This window comes from Elephas maximus, chromosome 1 (genome assembly GCF_024166365.1).
Source record: "Elephas maximus indicus isolate mEleMax1 chromosome 1, mEleMax1 primary haplotype, whole genome shotgun sequence".
NCBI lineage: Eukaryota > Metazoa > Chordata > Mammalia > Proboscidea > Elephantidae > Elephas > Elephas maximus.
This window is the reverse complement of record NC_064819.1, coordinates 56,150,411-56,171,076: the sequence shown is the minus strand read 5'-3', so window position 1 is coordinate 56,171,076 and position 20,666 is coordinate 56,150,411. Positions and strand designations below refer to the sequence as shown.

Sequence of the window (20,666 nt, the reverse complement as noted above, 5' to 3'; positions counted from 1 at the left end):
TAATGGACCACAACTACCACAGCCTCCACCAGACTGAGTCCAGCACAACTTGTGTGTTTGGCTACCACCACCGCCTGCTCTGACAGGGATCACAACAGAGGGTCCTGGATAGAGCTGGAGAAAAATGTAGAACAAAATTCTAACTCACACACACACACAAACACACACACACAAAGGCCAGACTTACTGGTCTGACAGAGACTGAAAAAACCCCAAAAGTATGGCCCCAGACACTCTTTTAACTCAGTACTGAAGTCACTCCTGAAGTTTATCCTTCAGCCAAAGATTAGACAGGCCTATAAAACAAACAATAACACACATAGTTCAATCACATATATGAGGCTAAATGGGCATACCAGCCCAGGGGCAGGGACGACAAGGCAGGAGGAGACAGGAAAGGTGGACCAAAGTAAATGGGGAAACCGAAGTTGAGAAGGGGAGAGTGCTGACATGTCATGGGTTGGCAACCAATGTCACAAAACAATGTGTGTATTAATTGTTTAATGAGAAAATAATTTGCTCTGTAAACTTGCACCTAAAGCATAATAAAATAACAGTAATAAAGAATCACCCGGGGGTGCCCATGCAGAGGTGGGCAGCTGGGGTGCACGCTGTGCCTTGCATTCTGTCCATCCTGCGTTCCATGGAGAAGCCCAGCTCGGGGGCACACCCAGAGGATGGCGCTGGGCTGGTCCCCTCAGACAACTCCACCCCGCACAAACAGGATCATAACAGCAAGATTAAAGAACAACCAATTGTTGTGGGTGAACTTTCTAACCTGAAGGAAAATGAGACCAAACAGAAATGCTTTCTGAAAGCAAAAGTGTATTACATGAACTGAAAAAAGAATGCCAAGAAATAGGAAGCTCAGAGAAGACCAAAATCAAGAAATAGTCACCTTAATGTCACATATCAATGTGTCAAATTTGTTGCTCTGTAAACTCTTCTGTTGAGAATTTTGGCAAAGATTTGAAAGAGGATTTACTGCATTGTCTTAAACAATGTATGCCCAATAGTAGTAAACAGTTGTTAAAGTCTGCTGTCTACTGTTTATTTTGTGGACACACCCTTGAGAGGTGTTTTCGACTGCCCAGCCTGTGGAAGATGAAAGAGGTAATGTGTTACTGTGGAATGGAGAAGTCTTAAATGCAATAAATCTTGAAGATGAGGGGAATGATGCTCAAATTATGTTTAGTTTTCTTTCTTCTTGTAAAAATGAATCTGATATTTCATCACTTTCCTCAGAAGTCCAGGGTCCTTGTCTTTTGTATATTATCAAGCATCTACTCATTATTTATGGTTTGGTAGGGACTTTTTTGGTTGTCGTAGCTTGCTTTGGCATTTTAGTAATTTAGGTAGGAGTTTCTACCTCTCTCCAGTTGGCATCCAAACATCTGGAATGGCCAACCAGTGGCAAGAAGTTCCAGCATCTGGGATTTTTGGTTGATCTCAAGTCTCCTGCCACTTCAAAATGTGTGATAGTAAAATTATATCCTCGGAAATATATTTCTAGTGAGAATGTTATCAAAGAATGTGTTCATAACCTGACTCAGATTTCACCAGATTGCCTAAATTTGTATCAGTGGAAGCAAATGGAGCCAACCTATATCTTGAAGAACCTACTGTCCATTTGAGACTCATTCCATTGACATTTCCAGAGTCTCACCTACAAGAGAGATGCTTCAAGTCTGTCTTAATGACAGATACATGAAGAAAATGGTTTAGCAGTTCACTGATGCCCTGAATATCCCAGTCAAGAGACGTGTCTTATATTTACCAAGAGATGAAAGCTTGACACCAAATGAAGTTTTGAAAATTTGTGATAGGAAGGCAAACATTGCAATTCTATTTTCTGGAGGCATTGATTCCATGGTTATTGCACCCCTTGCTGAACACCACATTCCTGTAAATGAACTAATTGATCTTCTTAATGTGGCTTTCATGACTAAAGAAAAGACTACAGGAACTAGTTTTAACAAAAAAAGGAAGTAAGAAGAAATATCATTGTGAAATACCTTCTGTCTCAAGTCTTGCTGCCACAGTTGATGACAACCCTGATAAACAATTCAATGTACCAGATAGAATCACAGGAAGAGATATCATGGGGTTGGCAACCACTGTCACAAAACAATGTGTATTAATTAATGAGAAACTAATTTGCTCTGTAAACTAAAGGAACTGCTGTTAGTGATGGTGACATCAAGTTGGTTCTGACTCATAGCGACCCTATGTACAACAGAACGAAGCACTGCCCAGTCCTGCAGCATCTTCACAACCTTTGTTATGTTTGAGATCACTGTTGCAGCCACTGTTGAGGGTCTTCCTCTTTTTAGCTGACCCTCTACCTTACCAAGCATGATGTCCTTCTCCAGTGACTGGTCCCTTTTGATAACATGTCCAAAATACTTGAGATGAAGTCTCTCCATCCTCGCTTCCAATGAGCACCCTGGCTGTACTTCTTCCAAGACAGATTTGTTCATTCTTCTGGCAGTCCATGGTATATTCAATGCTTTCGCCAACACCGTAATTCAAAGGCATTAATTCTTCTTCAGTCTTCCTTATTCGTTGTCCAGCTTTCGCCTGCATACAAGGTGACGAAAACATCATGGCTTGGGCCAGGCACAACTTAGTCCTCAAGGTGATGTCTTTGCTTTTTAACACTTTAAAGAGGCCTTTTGCAGCAGATTTGCCCAATGCAATACATTGTTTGCTTTCTTGACTGCTGCTTCCATGGGTGTTGATTGTGGATTCAAGTAAAATAAAATCCTTGGCAACTTCAATATTTTCTCCATTTATCATGATGTCACTTATGAGACCAGTTGTAAGGATTTCTGTTTTCTTTATATTGAGGTGTAGTCCATACTGAAGGCTGTAATCTTTGATCTTCATCAGTAAGTGCTTCAAGTCCTCTCCAATTTCGGCAAACAAGGTTGTGCCATCTGCATATTGCTGGCTGTCAATAAGTCTTTCCCCAATCCTGATGTTGCATTCTTCTTCGTATAGTCCAGTTTCTCAGATTATTTCCTCCGCATACAGATTGAATAAGTGTGGTGAAAGGATACAACCCTGACACACATCTTTCCTGACTTTAAATCACGCAGTATCCCCTTGTTCTGTGTGAACTGCCTCTTGGTCTATGTATACAGGTTCTGCATGAGCACAATAAAGTGTTTTGGAATTCCCATTCTTCACAATGTTATCCATAATTTGTTATGACCCATATAGTCGAATGCCTTGGCATAGTCAATAAAACACAGGAAAACATCTTTCTGGTATTCTCTGCTTTCAGCCAAGATTCATCTGACATCACCAATGATATGACCTTGTTCCATGTTCTTTTCTGAATTGGTTTGAACATCTGGCTGTTCCCAGTCCACGTACTGCTGCAACCATTTTTGAATTACCTTCAACAAAATTTTACTTGTGTGTGATATTAATGATATTGTTTGATAATTTCTGCATTCTGTTGGATCATCTTCCTTTGGAATGGGCACAAATATGGATCTCTTTCAGTCAGCTGTTCAGGTAGCTGTCTTCCAAATTTCTTGGTGTAGACAAGTACTTCCAGCACTGCATTCATTTGTTGAAGTATCTCAACTGCTATTCCTTCAGTTCCTGGAGCCTTGTTTTTTGCCAGTGCCTTCAGTGCAGCTTGTACTTCTTCCCTCAGTACCATTGGTTCTTGGTCATATGCTACCTCCTGAAATGGCTGAACGTCAACCCATTCTTTTTGGTACAGTGACTCTGTATTCCTTCCATCTCCTTTTGATGTCATTCAATATTTTGCCATAGAATCCTTCTATATTGCAACTCAAGACTTGCACATTTTTCTTCAGTTCTTTCAGCTTGAGAAATGCCGAGCATGTTCTTCCCTTTTGCTTTTCTAAATCCATGTCTTTGCACATTTCATTATAATACTTTACTTTGTCTTCTTGAACTGCCCTTTGAAATCTCCTTTTTAGGTCTTTTATTTCATTTCTTCCATTTCACTTCAGCTACTCAACATTCAAGAACAAATTTCAGAGTCTCTTCTGACATCCATTTTGGTCTTTTCTTTCTTCTTGGTCTTTTTATTGCTCTTTTGCTTTCTTCATTTATGATGTCCTTGATTTCATCCCACAACTCATCAGCTCTTCCCCAGTCATACTTGTTCGTTAGTGTTCAATGCGTCAAATTGATTCTTGAGGTGGTCTCTATGTTCAGGTGGGATATACTCAAGGTCGTACTTTGGCTCTCATGGACTGTTATAATTTCCCTCAGCTTGAACTTGCATATGAGCAATTGATGGTCAATTAATGGTCAATCCCTGGCCTTGTTCTGACTGATGATGGTATTGAGGTTTTCTATTGTCTCTTTCCACAGATGTATTCAATTTGATTCCTGTGGTTTTTTGTCTGGTGAGGTGCACTTGTATTGTTGCTGTTCATGTTGTTGGAAAAAGATATCTGCAATGAAGAAATTGTTCGTCTTGCAAAATTCTGTCATGCAATCTCTGGCATCATTTCTATTGTCAAGGCCATATTTTCCAACTACAGGTCCTCCTTCTTTGTTTCCAACTTTCACATTCCAATCACCACTAATTATCAATGCATCTTGATTGCATGTTTGCTCAATTACAGACTGCAGAAGTTGGTAAAAATCTTCAATTTTCTCATATTTGGCACTAGTGGCTGGTGGGTAAATTTGAATAATAGTCATATTAAGTGGTCTTCCTTGTAGGCATATGGATATTATCCTATCACTGACAGCGCTGTGTACCTCAGGACAGATCTTGAAATGTTCTTTTCGACAATGAACGCAATGCCGTTTTACTTTGTCATTCCTGTCATAGTAGACCATATGATTGTCTGATCCAAAATGGCCAATACCAGCCCATTTCAGCTCACTAATGCCTAGGATATTGACCTTTACGTGTTCCATTTAATTTCTGACAATTTCCAATTTTCCTAGATTCATACTTTGTACATTCCATGCTCCTATTATTAACGGCTATTTGCAACTGTTTCTTCTCATTTTGAGTCACGCCACATCAGCAAATGAAGGTCTCAAAAGCTCGACTCCACCCACATCATTAAGATCGATTCTACTTTGAGGAGGCAGCTCTTTCCCAGTCTTATTTTGCCTTCCAACCTGAGAGGCTCTTCTGGGACTGTATCCGACACTGCTCTGGTGCTATTCATAAGGTTTTCACTGGCCAGTTTTTGCAGAAGCAGACCACCAGGTCCTTCTTCCCAGAATTTCTTAGTCTGGAAGATCCACTCAAACTGTCCACTATGGGTGACCCTGCTGGTAGCTGAAATACGAGTGGCATAGCTTTCAGCATCACAGCAACACACAAGCCACCACAGTACAACAAACTGAGAGATGCGTGGTGGCTAAAGGAACTACAAGCTGTCAACCCTTCCTGAATTTGGAATTTTTTCAAAATTAATGTTTCTTTGGAGGAACTGCAAAAATTAAGAAAAAAACAAATATGCCAATTAATTCACCCCTTGGATATGGTTCTGGGTGACAGCATCCGCTGTGCAGTCTGGTTTGCTTCTAGGGGAATTGGTTGTGTAGTGACACAAGATGAAGTGAAGTTCTACCAGGACAATACAAAGGTTGGTCTCACTGGAATCGGTGCAGAAGAACAACTTGTTGGTTATTCTCATTATCGTGTCTGCTTTCAGACACATGAGTTAGAAGGATTGAATAAGAAAATGGAAATGCAACTAGGGTGGACTTCTTCTAGAAATCTTGGTTGTGATGACAAGGTTACTGGTGATCATGGAAAAGAAGCAAGATTTCCTTTCCTCCATGAAAATGTTGGCTCCTTTCTAAATTGCTTGCCAATTTGGGAAAAGCCAAACTCGACTTTACCCCGTGGAATTGGTGAGAAACTACTTTTGCATCTTACGGCTAAGGAACTTGGTCTTACGTCCTCTGCTCTTCTGGGAAAACGGGCCTTGCAATTTGGATCCGGAATTGCAAAAAGGAAAAACAATAATGAAAAAGCATCTGATAAATGTGGAAAGCTCTAAGCCTCTTCCTTAGAAAATCTTTCTGTTGAAAAGAAGATTAAAATAGAATATGGTTTCACAATGTAACACCATTTGCTTACTAATTAAAAAAAAAAATTCCTGTCACATCGATTCTGGCTCATATCAACCCTATAGGACACAGCAGAGCTGCCTCATAGGGTTTTCAAGGAGCAGCACGTGGGTTTGAACTGCTGACCTTTTGGAAAGCAGCCAAGCTCTTAACCACTGTGCTACCAGGGCTCCAATGATAAACCAAAACCCAAAAAAGCCCATTGCCATCAAGTCAATTCTGACTCATAAAACCCCAAAATAAAATACTCTGCTGTTTTATTATTTAAAAAAAAAAAAAAAAAATTACCTGGGGATCTTGTTAAAATATAGATTCTGATTCAGTACATCTGGGATAGAAATGTAAACTCTCAGCAGAGGTTTGTACCAGAACGAACCCATTTGAAGCTCTGTTCAAAACACGTTCAGCTCCCCTATCCCAGAAAAAAACCCCAAAGTTCCATCAAATGCATGCATCTGATTCTAAGTCCCGGATTTCACACTCTTCATCACATCTGAATATGACTACTCATGTTCTGGGTACCTACAAGAAATAGAAGTTATCTGATACCAAACACCCAATAGTGCAATAGGAACAGGATAAACAACAAAGAAACATTTCTTCCATTTATAAAAAAGAGTAAGAATCACGTGATAGTCACACACCCATTAAAATTATTGAATTTTCCCGGGCAGGAAGAGCGAAAATGCCCAGCCTTCTAGTAAGCCCTTGCTCTGATTTCTGGGAAGAGCTCCCTGGCCAGTGTCAACTGAGGGCCTTTGCTCTGCCTCCTGGGAAATTTTCTCTTGTCCTTGACACTCCAAAGCATATGGCCTTCTTGAGACCTCCACAGCTTTCACAGCCTTTTTCCTGCTGAAGCTGGTTGGGGAGAGTGGGGTGGGAGTGGCAGGGATTACTTTAGGTGTTAAATAGGAAAAAATTTCTGCAGACCAGGTTTGTGGGTTCTTTGTCTATATAAAACCTAATGAGCTAGGGCCTATTTGAATTCAATTAATTCCATTTATAAGCAACCACAAAGATCTTATCTACGTATAGTTTTTATGCCTGAAACCTTCATTTTACTTCACGATCTCTAACCAGTTGCTATGGAGTTGACTCCAATTCACGGCAATCCCATACCTGTTAGAGTAGAACTGTGCTCCATAGGGTTTTAAATGGCTGATCTTTCAAAAGCAGACCACCAGGCCTTTCTTTCAAGGCACCTCTGGGTGGACTCAAACCTCCAACCTTTTGGTTAGTAGCTGAGTGCATTAACTGTTTGCACTACCCAGGAACTCTTCATGACCTCTATGCTCCATCAAATCCTGTCTCTCTCTCTCAACCTAGGTTCCTTCTATTAGGCTGCTCCACCCATTTTCAATAGAGAGTTGTGATCCTACCTGTGGTCCAAGCTTAAGGCATCATATTTGAGTTCTAGCCAGCAGGAAAGATGAAAGAGGCAAGAGAAGGGCTGGCTCCCATCCCTTAAACGCACCCTGGAAGCTGTATACACGTCTTCTGCTTATATCTATTGACCAAAGCTGAATTACCTGGCCACATCTAGCTGCAAGAAGGGCTGAGGAAAAGTAGCTTTTCTCCTAGGTGCCCATGACCCAGCCAGCATTAAGAGGCTTTATTTTTGGGGAAGAAGGGGCAAGTGAACATTTAGGGGTACAGAAGAATTGATGCACTTCAACTGTGGTGTTGGGAAAAAATATTGACTATACCATGGAATGCCAGAAGAAGAAACAAGTCAGTTTTAGAAGAAATGCAATCAGAACATTCCTTAGAAGTGAGAATGGTGAGACTTAGGCTCACCTACTTTGGGCATGTCATCAGGAAAGACCAACTGCTAGAAAAGGATTTTGATAAAGTAGAGGGTCAGCAAAAAAAAAGAGGGGAAACCCTCAATGAGATGGATTGACACAACAGCCACAGTGATGGACTCAAGCATACCAACAATCACAAAGACGGCACAGGACCAGGCAAGGCTTCTTTCCATTATACATAAGGTCACCATGAATTGGAGCCGACTCAAAGTCAGCTAACAACAACAGCCACGATTACCTATACATGTATTCTTCAACACGTTTAAGGAAATGAACACTTACGCATGGAAAATGTAATGTGTAACAGGCCAGAAAAAAGCAAGCGGTCTTGAGGCAACATCCTGAAGAGATGCTGCTTACTCAATTTAGCCACTCCAGGACCAGAATTATAACAATAAGTGTCAGTTTTCATTCTTCAGTCAGCACATATTGAGGCCTGCCATGTGCTAGGGACAGGCTACTAGAATACTAAGTGAAACACAGGCCCTTGCCAAGCATCTACTCTATAACTAAAGAAGTTTCTAAAACTTGGAATTTTAAACAAGCTACCAAAAGGTTAACTGATAATAGCTAATCACACTCAACAGATACAAACACATGCAGCTTTTAAAACAATTGGCATTAGCATCATATACACTTATTTACGTATCAATTTAGAAATAATATACAGTATGAGTCCAACGTAATTTCTATGGTATGTTCACTGGGGATTTAGGAAATGCTTTGTTTCAGATTCTGCTTGAATTCTATGCTTTCATTTTCCTCTTTCATTTCCCTTCTGTGGTTATAACGGGGTTTCCTGGTGTCAAGGCTTGCAAACTGATCACAAGGGGAGAATCCTCAGTCTTTCCCACTACAGGAGCTCCAAGTTCCAGCTTTAACCACAGTTTGTAACAACCACGGCTCTGAGAAGGTTTGCTTTCCTCCAGTGAGGACACTCAGTGGTCTGAGAGCTGTAATGGTTAAGCCTGGCAAATCTTTTCTCTCTGCCTGTTCTCTGGTAGCTCTCTGACAAACACTGACCAACATCCTCACAGCGCAATGGTCACTATGACTATGACACTTCCTATCCTGCAGGCTAAGTATTGCCTCTGCTGCAGCTACTCGAATGGGATTGGAGGGTTAGGCAAGAAGGGGCCTCCACTTCCTCCAATATGACACACAACAGAAGTGGCCCCACTGGTTTTCTCATGATATAATGTACCTTCACACCCTCTTGGAACTTCTACATCCCCTCCAAGCAGAGACTCCAATAAAAAACAAAAATTACAAAGAAATAAGATCATGAACTTCCTTTGTTTTTTTTTTTTTTTTTTTTTTGGAGTGCTTTCATTTTTTACAGGCCCAAGGTTCTTTTCCATTTGCCTTTGAGCACGTGGAAAATGCTCATTCTCAGGAAATGCAATTTTGGGGTTTTTAGGTTGCTTTTTGGAGAAAGCTGAGTAGCTGATGAGGCCACTTAGATACAACCAAACACTTCACAGGATTTGTTTTCTTGGTTTGGGGGTTTAGGGTCCAAGTTTTGAGGGATTTCCCAGTCAGTTTAGCCTAACATTGTTTCTCAGTACCTCTGTTCTATCTCCTAGTTCATGGTGCAGTGCCAAAGGTCTTAAAAGCTAGAAAGTGGACACACCAGAGGCAGAGCCAAGATGGCAGAATAGACGCTTCCCGCGAGCCCTCTTTACAACAAAGACATGAAAAAACAAGTGAAACGAGTATATTTAAGACAAGCTAGGAGCACTGAGCATCAAAGGCAAGCTTAGAAGAGGAACGGAGGGGCAGGGGGAAGAAAATATGGTTCAGAAATGGAGAGCAGTTACTGGACCTGAATCATGGGGAGCCCTCAGGCAACATTCCCAGAGTAGAGGCATCAGGCTCATACTAGCATTCAGCAGCAGTTTCCTCAGACAGAAGCAGTCAGCCACACAGCCTACTCACAACTCCAGAACCAGAGAAGAACGGTGCTCTCAGCAAAAGCTAAGTACTTGCGTATATTTTACAGCACCCCCCCGACCCCGCCTCCAAGCCAGCTTCAGCGGCTGAATTCCCTGCCCTGAGATATGCATTGTTGAGTGCCTAGAGCCATCCTCCCGGCTTTGGAGGAGGAAAAAATTTGCAATTGGGGGAAAAGATAATTTGCCAGCTCCACTAACCAGGGGAGCTCAAGACAGAACTGGCTGCTGTCCAGGCATAAACAGTCTGTGGACTTTGAGCACCATTCCCTTCCGCATGGACCTGTGTGGGCCTATTTCAGGAGAATAGGCCCTTGTTGGCAGACTCCAACCATTTCAGCAGGGCAGTGGAGAGGTGGGTGTTTGATGTTTGACGTTGCTTTGCCTATTAAACAGGGTCCTCACCTACCCACATCAGGGGCCTAAGGACTGGTAGCTCCACTTAGGTTACTCAGCCACCTGCAACAGCGGTCCAAAGATAACTGCTCCCTCCCAGTCCTTAAAACCAAAAACACTGGGTGCCCACGGTCTGTCTGCAGAACCCATCCACTTGACACTCTGGGGAACAGGGGCGCACTTTCCTCAGAGACACTCGGGGGTCTGTTCTCAGTCCCCTGCCTTGTTAAGAGCCTGACCCCCTGCTGCAATCAGATACCGGTACCTACACCAATCATCTCTGCCCCCCTAAGACTGTAGGACAGAGCCTGTACCACATACTTGATCATCAGCTACCTGGACACCTGAGCTGAATTCATACAAGAAAACTGAATGGACTCCTAGACTGATATACCTGATAACAGCTCTAGCCATCTGGGCACAGGATGTCAGAGCTCCAAAGGTGAAAATAATCAAGCTAGCTCACTCAAGCAACCCATTTGGGCCTATCAAAACAAAACAAAGCAAGAAGCTACAATGCAGTAAGCAAGCATAAACTAATACAATAACTTACAGATGGCTTGGAGACAACAGTCAATATCAAGTCACATAGAAATAGACCATGATCACCTCAACAAGCTCTCAAAGCAAAGAATCCAGGGATCTTCTAGATGAAAGTGCATTCTTGGAATTACCAGAGGCAGAATACAAAAGATTAATATACAGAACGCTTCAAGACATGAGGAAGAAATGAGGCAATACACAGAACAAGCCAAGGAACACACAGACAAAGAAACTGAAGAAATTAGGAAGATTACTCAGGAACATAATGGAAAATTTACTAAGATGGAAAAATCCATAGATAGACAGCAATCAGAAATTCAGAAGATTAACAATAAAATTACAGAAGTAGTCAACTCAATAGAAAGTCAGAGAAGCAGAATTGAGCAAGTAGAAGTCAGAATTTCTGAACCTGAAGACAAATCACTTCACACTAATATATTTGAAGAAAAATCAGATAAAAGAATTTAAAAAAATGAAGAAACCTTAAGAATCACACAGGACTCTATCAAGAGAAATAACCTACGAGTGCTTGGAGTACCAGAACAAGGAGGGATAACAGAAAACACAGAGAGAATTTTTGAAGATTCCTGTCAGAAAACTTCCCTGATATTGTGAAAGATGAGAAAATATCTATCCAAGATGCTCATGAAAGTCAACGTAAGGTAGATCTTAAAAGAAAGTCACCAAGACATATTATAATCAAACTTGCCAAAACCAAAGATAAAGAGAAAATTTTAAGAGCAGCTAGGGATAAACGAAAAGTCACCTACAAAGGAGAGCCAAGAAGAATAAGCTTGGACTACTCGGCAGAAACCATGCAGGCAAGAAGGCAATGGGATGACTTATTTAAAAAATTGAAGGAAAAAAATTAGCAGCCAAGGATCATATATCCAGCAAAACTGTCTCTTAAATGTGAAGGTGAAATTAGGACGTTTCCAGATAAACAGAAGTTTAGGGAATTCATAAAAACCAAACCAAAACTACAACAAATACTAAAGGCAGTTCTTTGTTTAGAAAATCAATAGTATTAGGTATCAACCCAAGACTAGAACACTGGGCAGAGCAACCAGAAGTCAACCCAGACAGGGAAACCAAAATAACAAGGCAAGAATTAAAAAAAAAAAAAAAAACCCTCAAAACAGGGTAACAGCGATGTCATTATATAAAAGAAGACAAAATTAAAACAATAAAGAGGGGCTAAGAAATGTAATCACAGATCTTCCATATGGAGAGGAAGATATGGTGATACAAAGAAATGAAAGTTAGGTTTAAATTTAGAAAAATAGGGGTAAATAATAAGGTAACCACAAAGGAGACAAACCACCCTACTCATCAAAATAAAACACACACACACAAAAAAGAGACTCAGCAGAAACAAGATCAACAACAACAAATATGAGGAAAGGACAATACATAAAGAGAATCTACTCAGCACATAAAATTAACTGGGAAAAAAGAAACTGTCAACAACACACAAAAAAAGATATCAAAATGATAGCACTAAATTCATAAAAATTCATACCTATCCATAATTACCCTGAATGTAAATGGACTAAATGCACCAATAAAGAGACAGAGAGTGGCAGAATGGATTAAAAAACAAGATCCATCTATATGCTGCCTACAAGAGACACACCTTAGACGTAGAGACACAAACAAACTAAAACTCAAAGGATGGAAAAAAATATATCAAGCAAACAACAATCAAAAAAGAGCTGGAGTAGCTATATTAAATTCTGACAAAATAGACTTTAAAGTTAAATCTATCACAAAGGATAAGGAAGGACACTATACAATGGATTAAAGGGACAATACACCAAGAAGATAGAACCATACTAAATACTTATGCACCCAATGACAGGGCTGCAAGACACATAAAACAAACGCTATCAGCACTGAAAAGTGAGATAGACGGCTCCACAATAATAGTAGGGGACTCCACTTTCAGTGAAGGACAGGGCATCCAGAAAGAAGCTCAGTAAAGACACGGAAGAGCTAAAGGCCACAAACAACCAACCTGACTTCATGGACATATACAGAACACTCCACCCAACAGCAGCCAAGTGTACTTTCTTTTCCAATGCACATGGAACATTCTCCAGAATAGACCACATATTAGGCCATAAACCAAGCCTTAGCAGAATAGAAAACATTGAAATCTTACAAAGCATCTTCTCTGACCATAACGCCATAAAAGTGGAAATCAATAACTGAAAAGGCAGGCAAAAGAAATCAAACATTTGGAAACTGCACAGTACCATGCTCAAAAGAGGCTGGATTATAGAAGATATTAGGGATGGAATAAAGAAATTCATAGAATCTAAAGAGAATGTAAACAGTTCCTATCAGAACCTTTGGGACACAATGAAAGCAGTGCTCAGAGGTCAGTTTTTATCAATAAATGCACACATGCAAAAAGAAAAAAGGGCCAAAATCAAAGAACTATCCCAACAACTTGAACAAATAGAAAGAGAACAACAAAAGAATCCCTCAGGCACCAGAAGAAAACAAATAATTAAAAATTAGAGCAGAACTAAATGAAATAGGAAACAGAAAAACAATTAAAAGTAACAAGACCAAAAGCTGGTTCTTTGAAAAAAATCAACAGAACTGATAAGCCATTGGCCAAACTGACAAAAGAAAAACAGGAGAGGAAGCAAATAACCCGAATAAGAAATGAGATGGGTGGTATTACAAGAGACCCAACTGAAATTAAAAGAATCATATCAGATTACTATGAAAAATTGTACTCTAACAAATTTGAAAACCTAGAAGAAATGGATGAATTCCTAGAAACACAGTACCTACCTAAACTAACACAGACAGAGGTAGAACAACTAAATAGACCCGTAACAAAAGGAGAGATTGAAAAGGTAATCAAAAAACTCTCAACAAACAAAAGCCCTGGTCCGGACGGCTTCACCGCAGAGTTCTACCAAACTTTCAGAGAATACTTAACACCACTACTACTAAAGGTGTCTCAGAGCACAGAAATGGACAGAATACTCCCAAACTCATTCTATGAAGCCAGCGTATCCCTGATACCAAAACCAGGTAAAGACACCACAAAAAAGAAAATTAGAGACCTATATCCCGCATGAACTTAGATGCAAAAATCCTCAACAAAATTCTAGCCAATAGAATTCAATGACATACCAAAAAAATAATAATAATTCACCATGACCAAGAGGGATTCATACCAGGTGTGCTTTTTTTTTTTTTATGCAGGGATGGTTCAACATTAGAAAAACCATTAATGTAATCCATCACATAAGTAAAACAAAAGACAAGAATCACATGATTTTATCAAACGATGCAGAAAAGGCATTTGACAAAGTTCAACACCCATTCATGATAAAAACTCTCAACAAAATAGGAATACAAGGAAAATTCCTCAACATAGTAAAGGGCATTTATACAAAGCCAAGACCCAACAGCATCCTAAATGGAGTGAGTCTGAAAGCATTCCCCTTGAGATCAGGAACCACACAAGGATGACCTTTATCACCATTCTTATTCAACATTGTGCTAGAGGTCCCAGCCAGAGCAATTAGGCTAGATAAAAAAATAAAGGGCATCCAGATTGGCATGGAAGAAGTAAAATTATCTCTGTTTGCAGAAGACATGATCTTATGCACAAAAAACCCTAAGGAATCCTCCAGAAAACTAGTGAAACTAATAGAAGAGCTCAGCAGAGCACCGAGATACAAGATAAACATACAAACATCAGTTGGATTCCTCTACACCAACAAAAAGAACATCAAAGAGGAAATCACCAAATCAACACCATTTACAGTAGCCCCCAAGAAGATAAAATACTTAGGAATAAATCTTACAGAGATATAAAAGACTTATACAAAGAAAACTACAGTACACTTCTGCAAGAAACCAAGAGAGACCTACATAAGTGGAATAATATACCTTGCTCATGGATAGGAAGACTTATCATTATGAAAAGGTCTATTCTACCAAAAGCGGTCTATACATTTAATGCAATTCTGATCCAAATTCCAATGACATTTTTTAATGAGATGGAGAAAAAAATCACCGACTTCATATGGAAGGGAAAGAGGGCCCGGATAAGTAAAGCATTACTGAAAAAGAAGAACAAAGTGGGAGGCCTCACTCTACCTGATTTTAGAACCTATTATACCACCACAGTAGTCAAAACAGCCTGGTTCTGGTACAACAACAGATACATAGACAAATGGAACAGAATTGAGAATCCAGACATAAATCCATCCACATATGAGCAGTTGATATTTGACAAAGGCCCCAAAACAGTTAAATGGGGGAAAGACAGTCATTTTAACTAATGGTGCTGGCATAACTGGATATCCATCTGCAAAAAAATGAAACAAGACCCATACCTCACTCCATGCACAAAAACGAGCTCAAAATGGATCAAAGACCTAAATATAAAATCTAAAACAATAAAGATTATGGAAGAAAAAATAGGGACAGCGTTAGGAGCCCTAATACAGGGCTTAAAGAGTATATGAAACATTACCAACAATGCAGAAGAAAAACTAGATAACTGGGAGCTCCTAAAAATCAAACACCTGTACTCATCCAAAGACTTCACCAAAAGACTAAAAAGATTACCTACAGACTGAGAAATAGTTTTTAGCTATGATATTTCCGATCAGCGCCTGATCTCTAAAATCTACATGATACTGCAAAAACTAAACTGCAAAAAGACAAATAACCCAATTAAAAAAATGGGCAAAAGATATGAACAGACACTTCCCTAAAGAAGACATTCAGGCAGCTAACAGATAGATGAGGAAATGCTCACAATCATTAGCCATTAGAGAAATGCCAATCAAAACTACAATGAGATTTCATCTCACTCCAACAAGGCTGGCATTAATCCAAAAAACACAAAACAATAAATGTCGGAGAGGCTGCGGAGAGATTGGAACACTTATACACTGCTGGGGAGACCCTGGTGATGTGGTGGTTAAGTGCTACAGCTGCTAACCAAGTGGTTGGCAGTTCGAATCTGCCAGGTGCTCCTTGGAAACCCTATTGGGCACTTCTACTCTGTCCTATAGGGTCGCTACGAGGTGGAATCGACTCAACGGCACTGGGTTTGGTTTTTTGGTTTTGGTGGGAATGTAAAATGGTACGACCACTTTGGAAATCGATTTGGCACTTCCTTAAAAAGCTAGAAATAGAACTACCATATGATCCAGCAATTCCATTCCTTAGAATATATCCTAGAGAAATAAGAGCCTTTACATGAACAGATATATGCACACCCATGCTCATTGCAGCACTGTAAAGATGGAAGCAACCAAGGTGCCCATCAATGGATGAATAGATAAATAAATTATGGTATATTTGCACAATGGAATACTACACATCAATAAAGAACAGTGATGAATCTGTGAAACATTTCATCACATGGAGGAATCTGGAAGTCATTAATGCTGAGTGAAATTAGTTGCAAAAGGACAAATATTGTATAAGACAACTATTATAAGAACTCAAGAAATAGTTTAAACAGAGAGGAAGGTATTCTTTGATGGTTATGAGGGGGGAGGTTGGGAGGGTGGAAGAGGGGTATTCACTAATTAGATAGTAGATAAGAACCACTTTAGGTGACGGGAAAGACAACACACTATTGTGTGTCAGCACAACTGGACTAAGCCAAAAGCGAAGAAGTTTCCTGAATAAACTGAATGCTTCGAAGGCCATTGTAGCGGGGGGAGCTGGGGGGGCGCGGTTAGGGACCATGATTTCAGGGGATATCTAGGTCAATTGGCATAATAAAATCTATTAAGAAAACATTCTGCATCCCACCTTGGAGAGAGGCATCTGGGGTCTTAAATGCTAGCAAGCGGCCATCTAAGATGCATCAATTGGTCTCAACCAACCTAGACCAAAGGAGAATGACGAACACCAAGGGCACAAGTAATTAATTATAAGCCCAAGAGACAGAAAGGGCCACATAAACCAGAGACTACAACAGCCTGAGGCCAGAAGAGCTAGGTATTGCCCGGCTACAACTGATGACTGCCCTGACAGGGAACACAACAGAGAGCCCCTGAGGGAGCAGGAGAGCAGTAGGATGCAGACCCCAAATTCTCGTAAAAAGACCAGACTTAATGGTCTGACTGAGACTAGAAAGATCCCGGTGGTCATGGCCCCCAGATCTTCTGTTGGCCCAGGATAGGAACCATTCTCAAAGCCAACTCTTCAGGCAGGAATTGGACTGGACAATGGGCTGGAGAGGGATGGTGACACACCAAAAAGTTAAAAAAAAAAAAAAAAAAAAAGCTAGAAAGTGGCCATCTAAGGTACAATAATAGGTTTCCATTCGCCTGCAACACCAAAGGAAGACGGAGAATCAGGAACTGGAGAAGGAAATGACTTACATGTCTAGTTACCTCCATGCACAACTGCCTCCTCTGCCATGAGACCAGTAGAACTGGATGGTGCTCAGCTACCATTACTGATCATTTTGATCAAAGACTCTATAGAAGAATCCCGATCAAAAAGGGAAGCATGAGGAACAGAATTTCAAATTCTCAATGGAATTCAGACTTTATGGACCTACTGAGGCTGGATGAACTCCCAAAACTATTGCCCTGAGACAATCTTTAAACTTTAAACCTTAAACCAAACTATCCCCTGAAATCACCTTTGAACCAAAAAACAGTTTATCTTGATAAGTATGTCTGCTTTGAGCACTGTGCTCTTTTACGTAATTATCTATGTGAGGTCAAAATGAAAATAGCAACTCGAAAAGTCAGATGAGAAACTTAGGGGGTCATGAGTTTAAGTCAATGGTGGTGGAACCATCTGGAGAAGGATGGCAAGAATGTTTGCACAAATTGAAGAATGTAATCAGTCATTGAGTCGTACATGTAGAAATTGTTGAAGTCATATATGACTGTGTATATTTTCACCAAAAAAGTAAAAATAAACAATCAGAGTACTACAAACCTGCAAATTAAACATATCACTTCTCCTCAAAAAACAAACAAAAGTGTATGAAGAACTCACTGATTAAAACTCTGGCCCCAGAGGATACTGGTATCTGCCCACTATCAGCAGAAAACAAGGAGAACCATCCTAAAGCGCAGCCACCATCATGAGGCTGAAAATCTCCATCGTGTAGCGCAAGTTATGAGGAAGGACACTGTGGGTACCCTTCTTTGCTCCAGGTCAAAGTCAGAATCTTTGTTTCCTAGGGGTCACTCACATATTCTTAAATGGATCAATGTGCTTTCTCGTGCAAGCTCCCATACATTGATGAAAAATGTTTATAGGACTTTTTAATCTTCTAGCCCAGGTATCACTGTCTTAGGACTGTTGTCTACCTGAAAACCTCTTTGTATTCTCTGACGATAAAACAACAAAAAAAAGTTTTATTTGAGATAAGTAGGCATAATGTTACTCGGTCTCTGTCCCAGTTAAAAAATACTGGGCTAATTAATTAGAAACATTCTTAGAATGCTATATGGGCCTATTTAAGATAGGAGTTATATAAAAAATGGCTTTAGATTTTTTTTTTTCTGAGTTTATTCTCAATGTCAAATATTGTAGGAAAAAAATACACTTATTTATAAAGTAATGCTTTTAAGGACAGAATCCATTTTATTATTAATTGTTTGACATCAAAAATACTCATTAACTGGGAAACACTGTAAGACACACATTCAAATTTATTCTAGTACTGACTGGAAAAATCAACAGAGTGAGCTAATACTTTTATTCTTGCTTGCAAAGGCATAAGTTTTATGAAAGATTTTTTCTCTACCCTTCAGTGTCAAATTATCTGAGGAAAATTAACTTATTTCAAAGAATACGTTTCACAAAGGCTGATACGGCATTATTTTTATGAAATCCTGTTTTCAAGAAACGCAAGATAGAGAGATGATTTTTCAAAAGCCTGCTTGTAAAGCCAGTATCAAGGATAGTGCTGTTACGATACATATTTCGTGCCCTCCAAAAAAAAAACAAATCCCAACTCATAGCAACCTTACAGGACAGAGTAGAACTGCCCCATAGGGTTTCCAACTGTAATCTTTACAAAAGCAGACTGCCACATCTCTCTCCCGCAGAGTGGGTTCGAACCGCCAACCTTTCTGTGCACAGCTGAGTGCTTAACCGCTGTGCCGCCAGGACTCCTTGTTTGTGCCTAGAAAAACCAAACTGTGTGCAGCAAAAACCTAAGTTATAACAAGGTTATAAAGCTGCACTGACCAATTTAGTAACCACTAGTCACATTTTTTTTTAAGTCACATGTGAAGAAGCCCTGTGGCTCAAGCTGTTAAGCACTCAGCTGTTAACCGAAAGGTTGGTGGTTCAAACCCACTTAGTGGCTCCAAGGGAGAAAGACCAGGAAATCTATTTCCGTAAAGATTACAGCCTAGGATACCCTGCAGGCCAGTTCTACTTTCTCAGCCTAGGATACCCTGCAGGCCAGTTCTACTTTCTCAGCCTAGGATACCCTGCAGGCCAGTTCTACTTTCTCACGCCCACAGCACCTAACAACAGCAGCCACATGTGACTATTTAAATTTTTAGTTTTTCAGTTGTGCCACGCCACGTTTCAAATACTTAACAGCACCTCTGGCTACTGGCTACCATATTAGAGAATACAAACAACATTTTCAGCATCACAACAAGTTCTGGGCAGGCCTGTTTTAGAGGGTACTCTCGTACCACCTCTCTGTTAAAAGAACGCGTCAACAAATACAGAGTGAGAGTAACAAATGTAGCCAGATCTTAGGAAAGAAACAGAATAGGAGTGCCTTCAAAAGGAAGAGGCACAATCTTGGTGTTACATACTAACCATCTAAGAGAAGGAAATCCATAGCATTCCCTCCTTTTTTCAGAAAATTTTAAAGCACTTTTTGTACTTCTTTCTGGTGGGTGGGAAGGGGCTAGGGAGTCAAGAACTATGTGGGTTTATCTCCTTTGGAAAAACAGCAAGATGTATATCCCCCAAGTCATTGTCACTGGAGAACGGTGTTGAACCTCAATGTGCACAAGTCACTCTGTTACCAAAATTAGCAGCAGATTCAGATGGTAACAGGAAGGAAGTGTGGGCAGTACAGACTTTCTAAGGAAAGGGAGAAAGCTGAGGCTCCTAGCTCATATTTTCCACACTGCCGTATTGTACGCTATTTTAAAATCATCTATCTTGTAGTGTAATCTAACCTCCACTTGCAAATGAGAAAATTGAGTCCCAAAGACAGGAAAGTGACTTGCCCAAGGATAATTACAACATCACTGGAACAAGGCCAGGGGAAAGGTCTCCCTCCTAATATTATTTTACCCACATTGCTATTACTTACTTCCAATGCTCCTTTTAAAGTAACCTATGTCAGTTTGATGCACTGTGATATCTTGCATGTCGCTATGATCCTGGAAGCTACGCCACAAGTAGGGGTCATCTATGGTGGACAGGTTTCAGCAGGGCTTTCAGACTAAGACAGACTAGGAAGAAAGGCCTGGTGATCTTCTGAAAACCCTGTGGATCACAGAATATTGTGCAAGACTTCAACTTGCTTACTTTGGGCATGTCATCAGGAGGGATTGGTCGCCAGAGAAGGACATCATGTTTGGTAGAGGGCCAGTGAAGGCGAGGGAAACCTTAATGAGATGGCACAATGGCTGCAGCAACGGACTCAAACGTACCAACCATCATGAAGATGATTATATGTAAGGTTCTGTTACATGTAATGTGGCCATGAGTCAGAGACAACTCAATGGCAGCTAAGAACAACATGCATGATAAAATAATTACTTTTAAAAGATAAGAAAACATTACAGTTCAGGAAAGCACTACTATTGTACAAGTGAATATTTGCCAAATATCTCTTCTTGGTTTTGTTTCCTCGTGAAATGATTTAGGG

At 40.2% G+C, this 20,666-nt stretch overlaps 2 pseudogenes; both read left to right on the top strand.

Annotated features, from left to right (window-relative positions):
• Window positions 1-583: 583 nt before the first annotated feature.
• Window positions 584-894, top strand: LOC126059700 (ASNSD1 upstream open reading frame protein-like; annotated as a pseudogene).
• A 21-nt stretch (window positions 895-915) lies between these two features.
• On the top strand, window positions 916-6,089 carry LOC126059644 (asparagine synthetase domain-containing protein 1-like; annotated as a pseudogene).
• Window positions 6,090-20,666: the final 14,577 nt, after the last annotated feature.